We start from the raw sequence: 6,550 nt of genomic DNA, 5'->3' as shown, positions 1-6,550 counted from the left end.
CCAGTCAGAAAACAGCGATGTTACGAGAAAGACGTGTTCTGATCAGGAGCGATCGTGTACTCCGCTGCGGTCGACAAGGTAAGGTCCAACGTTTCATTCTGTCCTTTTGCTTCTTGTTGTCTTCTTCCTCCAGCTCACCACACATACACACACACACACACACACACATATATATATATATATACAAAAATCTATACAAACACATAGTTTCATACAAAAACATGAATGTAGACACACACGCACACAGATACACGTGTATATACGAACACTCATACACATACATTCGCACACACACATATATATTTTTTATGTATGTGTAGTTACATGTATTTACATAGAGACTCATACGCAATATTATACACTCCTTAGTACGTATATAAATACTGTCGATGTGTGGTAATTAGTAATAAAGTGGAGAGATATTTATCGGAAGGTAATTCATATATTAGTGAATGAGATATTAAATGATTGAAAATTAATTAATAAATAAATGAATAATAAAGTTAATGGGTGGTCTATTGATCTACATGAATTGATTATTTTATTAATATATGTAAGAAAAGTTGGGCTGAAATAGGGGTTAAAAGATTAAATATTGCTTAAGAAGACAAAGTTAATATTATAAATAAGGTTTACTACAGTAATTCCGTAACATATCTATTATTGTAAAAGCTTTATCGAGATTTGAAAATAAAAATATATTATGTTGATCAGTAAATTATGCGCCATATAATGAGATATTTAAATGTTTGGGATATATCTTGTTACGAGAATAAATACTTAAAACATGATTGTTTTAAAACTAAAGATGTTTCTAGGAACGTTGAAATGATGAATTAGGATCGTAGATTTAGGAAACTCTCACTAAGAAAGCCAAGAGCATAAATAACTCTTATTATTGCTATACAAATTGGTGAATAAATTAGAAATGTTTATGTGCACGGATATGTTTATGTATTTTTATATAAATATATATATATGTGTGGATATGTATGTGTGTGTGTGTATATATATATACATATATATATATGTGTGTGTGTGTTTGCGCGTTTATGTATGCATGTGTGTATATGTATGTGCTTATGTATGTATATGTACGTATGTATGTGTATGTATATATATGTATATATATATATATTTATATATGTGTAGTGAAACTACCTCTATCGCCATTATATACAAACAATCTTCCCCGCTGTTATAAATATAAACAAGCGCGGGCGTAGCAGAGAGTAGCCTGTTGTATCCATCACATGACTGACTATTGTTTGCGCGGGTAAATTATCTCCACCCGTTCGCCCTAGGACGCAAACTGACCAACCACAGCCCCTAATAAGGTCACGGGATAGTGTTTTTCTAATGCTTCTCTGGAGCCTACCTTCAGCTATAAATAGACTAAATTATACCCGCCAAATCGTCGCGCCTCAGATCTCCTTTGAGATCTGGCCGCTGACCACACACGCATAACACAGCACCAACCAACCAGCCAATTTCCAGCGACGACATCAACACCATCGTACAACTACGAACTACAAGCATCGCCCCCGACGTCGCCAGCAGCAACACCACACTACGACTACCAGCATCGCCACCAGCGTCAACATGACTCTACACGTACACAAGCTACCAACAGCTAACCGCAGTACTTCTCTTCGATCTTGTTTGTGTGATTTCTTCACCACGAAAAATAACAGCCAAGAACCCAGCCTGCGAAGAACATCTGTATTCAAGAATTCGGCCCGGCATAGAAGCCCTAACATCACAACTAGTGATCGCTCTGCCCCACACGCCTTAACTTCTTATATACACACACTTACCACTGTGTACTCTAATTAAGAACTATTAAATTATTATACGTGTTACTGACTCTAATCTAACTGTATCTCACGCATTCACATACATGTATTACTCGCACACACTCTTTTCTTTACATGACGGCCTGTCTTTTATTGTGTTTCATTATGTCGCATTCACACTCACACACAGACATACAGTTTAATGCTACAATAAATCTTACTGTTATTCATCTCATACGGTTGTGTTCCTATCGTCTTCCTTACTGGCATTTACGAATTCTCTATGTTATAGAATTATAACATATTTATCATTTTTATTTATTTTTGTGTTCGACCGTGTGATTCGTTTAAAGAAGGAGCCCTGTTTTCCATTCGTCACCATTTCTCCTTTTGGGTTTGCACGGTCGTTCTTACATATGTATATATATGTATATGTATATGTGTGTGTATATGTATGTATATATGGGTATGAATGTGTGTATATATGTATATATATGTGTATATATTTTATATATATATGTGTGTGTGTATGTATGTGTGTGTGTGTGGGTTTGTATGTAGGTGTGTATATAGATATGCATATATGTATATATTCGAGTATATGTGTGTTTATTTGTGTATATATGCGCATACACATAAGTATAAATGATTATATACATTTATCTCAATATTTTGTAGAAATACAAGATTAACCCCATTTATAATGCCTTTTTATTACGTAACATTCCTCTCCAATTTTTATCGGATTTATATCATCCTATCGTCTCCCAAATCTACACTCTGAATTTTCTTTCTCTTTTTTTCTTTTTTTCTTTTCTTTTCTTCCCTTCTTGTCCAACGTACTATCTGGTAGCGTCCTAATCTCCAACGGTTTTTTCAAATGAATTACGTTATAACCTTCTCCAACTATAGTTCTCATATTCGGTTATAATGTCTTACGTTTAAGCTGGTTACCATACATTTCCCTGAGGAGAAGTTTACATTTTTAACATCGCCGATTCCTGTGGATCGCATAAATTGTAATTCTTCGAAACATATGTCGGAATAAAAGTATGCAGTTATAATATGCGTTTACTACATTCTTTAAATTTATATATATAAATATATATATATGCTAGCAGTATAACCCGACCTTGTCTGGGTGTGACTTATTACGCCATCTACAATAAGTCTTGCTAGGTGAAAATCAACTAAAAAAGAAAGCCTTACAACGAAAAAACCCTTATGATGTAAATATGTTCATAATTCAAAAGATGATGAAATTAATAGGGAAAGTCTGAAGGCTGTTTTATTAAGCGTACATAAATTTCATCCGTCTAATTGGCTATAGAAATGCTTGTGGAAAACAACTTCTTGCGCTGCCCTGATTATACATAGCAGGGTAATCCCTTTTCGCAGGAGGTAGGACGGCAATTTCTGATGAAGCAATTGCTGGCGATCTGTTGCTACACAGTTTTGCCAGAATTCTATCAGATTAGGCAGAAGATGTTGATGCACCATTTTGCATTATGTTCAAAGTAGCTTCTGGAATGTGGTGAATTGCTGCAGTCTGTTGCTGTCATTTTAAACCGGTTGCTTTCTTTCCCCAGCAAACTCTCTTCTTTGAAGGCATAATCTATGTATATATTAAACAGAACAACAAAAATTATAATAGATGGCAGGGTCGGTAATTTTCACATTTCTGTAATTTTTCAGATTAACACCTGCACGATTACGTAACCCTAACCCTAAAACCCTAAACCCTAACCTTAAAACCGTAACCGTAACACTAACCCTAATCGTAACCCTAAACCCTAACCATAACCCTAAAACCCTAATCCTAACACCCTAGTGAAAATCGTGGTATATTTACCAAACATTGACGAACATGAGTTATATTGTAGTCAATGATTGTATGTACAGGTAGAACGGAAGAAATATGAAAGTTGTTAGAAACAACAGCCAATTCTCCCTTAAATCACACAAAGTAAACAGAATTTAAAAATTTTTACATCAATGGAATTTTTTTGATGTGAACATATAATATAGAGAGTAAAAGAGGGAGAGAGAGAGAGAGATAGAGAGAGAAAGTGATACATAAACCCTAACACTAACACCCTAGTGAAAATCGTGGTATATTTACCAAACATTGACGAACATGAATTATATTGTAGTGAATGTTTTGTGAGAGAGAAGAGGGAGAGAGAGGGGGAGAAAGGAATAGAGATGGTAGCAATGAAGAGAGAGAAAGAGAAAATGGAAGACAGTTATAAAATAGTAATGCGTGCACGTGTTTATATAAGAAACACAGAAACTAAATCTTATATCTATAATGTTGATGTGTTTATGTGTATGTTGTTGTTACAGATCACGTATGTGTGGTTGTGTGTGTTTTTACGTATCTATGTTATGAAAAATAGGTAAAGAATACTGAGAGGAAAGTTTAATCTATGACTTTGTATGTATCACTTTCTCTCTCTCTCTACCTCTTTTACTCTTACTCTCTATATTATATGTTGAGCGCGTGTGTAAGAATGCCGTTCCAGGCAGAAGGGAAGAAATATAAAAGTTGCTAGAAACAACAGCCAAATTTCCCTTAAATCACAGAAAGTAAATGGAATTTTAAAAACTAATTACTGCACTGGAAAGTTCACATCGAGAAAATTCCATTGATGTAAAAATTTTTACGAAAAATTGGAAAATGTGGATTTCTATAAACTTTTAAAAAGGCTTCACACAGACACACAACTTCAGCATTATATATTAAGATATACACTTAGACATATATAGGTGTTCAGTGTATGATGTTTATTAATGTATTGGGGTACTCTATTTAAGCTATTTATGACTGTAGCGATAAATACATGTGTACATTCATCTATATGGATATATATATATTTCTGTGTGTGCATGTCCATTATGTGGGCACGGGCATGTATGTATGTGTGTATGTGTATATATGCATGTATGTTTGTATGTATGTATGCATGTACATATGCGCGCATGTGTGTGTGTGTGTGTATACACACAAACAATAATAAATCTCTGAGTGAGAAGTAAACAGTAGCAGCATGGAATCGTGAAGTATATTTGCCACTTAAATGTGGTGGACCCATAGGGGACGATGCTACTGTTGTTTATAGCCCCAGGAACACATCTCTTCCAGCTGGCTAACGACACACTGTCTGTGTCTGATAAGTATTTGCAAAGGGAAATCATCATTCCCATCTCTAGCCTTACATGATACACACAGATGCGGGTTTCTGGGTAGTAACCCATCATCAGTTTTTGATAATCACCAGCTATTCTCTTTATTATGATAATATAACCAAACATAGAAAGGACGGCACAGGACACTACAAACATTTAAGAGATTTGCTTAGTGGGTTTCTAAGAGTCGTTTTGTTTTTCGAAAAAGTATATTAAATTAAATATAACTGTTATACAGTGGGGAGAAATAAATATTCGTACATGTCAAAATTCTTTATTTATTTAATTTCTAATGAACATAAATGGAATATACCAATACTATATTTGCATACACATGCATAAACTAAGAATATGCAAAAGAAACTAATAAATTATAGTAACTAACAATTATAAATATTTAGGGGTGAAAAAAGTATTCGTACAGAATAAATTTATGAGTTTCTATGCCACAAAATACTGTTAAAATAATTTTTTTTTACTAGAACTTTGTCATTTGTTCCAATAATCTTATCAGTGGTTATTTTTAGTGTCAAAACGCTAGCTTCTTCATTCAGCACTGAGACAACATAAAGTAGCGTTGTAATAATGGTGAAAAGTAAAGAACTCACAAATTCAGTGAAAATATTAATTATTGAACAGTAGAAAGCAGGTAAAAGTTACAGGAAAATATCAGAGACCCTTTGTATTCCATTTTCTACCATATCTTCATTTATTCAAAGATATAAAAAATCGAGAACTGTTGAAAACAGAATAAGATCTGGTGCACCACGCAAGATTTCCCCTAGATCTTTAAGAGAAATGAAGTGAAGTATCAAAAAAAAACACAATGATCACCAGAAAGGAGTTGCAAGAAGATTTGTTAGCTTCAGGGACCAGTGTTTCACTATGAACAATCAGCAATGAACTTCATAGGAATGAACTGAAGTCATGCTCACCTAGAAAAACTTCTCTGTTGACTAAAAGGCATAGTGATGCCCATTTAAAATTTGTTTATGAACATAAAGATAAATCTGATACATTCTGGGAAGATGTTCTTTGGACAGACGAGTCAAAAATTGTTTGGACGAAATTCCCGTAGCCATGTTTGGAGGAAAGATGGTACCACCTATTCGCCGAAAAACACAATTCCTACTGTAAAGTTTGGAGGTGGCAACATCATTGTATTGGGGTGTTTCTCTGCAAATAGCACTGGCAATTTACATGTGATAGATGGTAGAATGAATGCAGAGATGTACCAAAATATTTTGCACAATAATTTAGGGGACTCTGTAGAAAAGCTCCAGTTTTGTGAAGGGTGGGTTTTACAACAGGATAATGACCCTAAGCACATGGCGAAGTCTACCAAAAATGGATTGTCAATCACAATATAAAATTATTAGAATGGCCAAGGCAGTCACCTGACTTGAACCCCATTGAAAATTTGTGGCGTTATTTGAAAATTAAAACTTATTCAAGAGCCCCAATGTGCATTCCAGATTTGAAGAAAATTTGTCAAGAAGAATGGGAAAAAATTCCTAAAGAAACATGCGAGTCATCGATTAAGAACTACAAGAAGAGATTGTTTG

At 34.3% G+C, this 6,550-nt stretch overlaps 1 protein-coding gene across 8 annotated transcripts in view; it reads left to right on the top strand.

Annotated features, from left to right (window-relative positions):
• LOC106875847 (coiled-coil domain-containing protein AGAP005037) overlaps positions 1 to 6,550 on the top strand; it is an 877,187-nt gene that overhangs the window by 116,873 nt on the left and 753,764 nt on the right. The window contains exon 1 of one of the 8 annotated variants that reach the window (XM_052970541.1): positions 14 to 78. The exons of the other annotated variants lie outside the window; for them this stretch is intronic. The gene's annotated coding sequence lies outside the window, so the exon portion shown is untranslated. Of the gene's footprint in view, positions 1 to 13; positions 79 to 6,550 lie in introns of those variants that run through there. 8 annotated transcript variants of the gene reach the window in all.

The sequence above is a fragment of the Octopus bimaculoides genome, chromosome 9, assembly GCF_001194135.2.
Source record: "Octopus bimaculoides isolate UCB-OBI-ISO-001 chromosome 9, ASM119413v2, whole genome shotgun sequence".
In the NCBI taxonomy this organism is placed as follows: Eukaryota; Metazoa; Mollusca; class Cephalopoda; order Octopoda; family Octopodidae; genus Octopus; species Octopus bimaculoides.
Note: the sequence above shows the minus strand (reverse complement) of the source record. Positions and strands in the feature narration are given on the sequence as shown.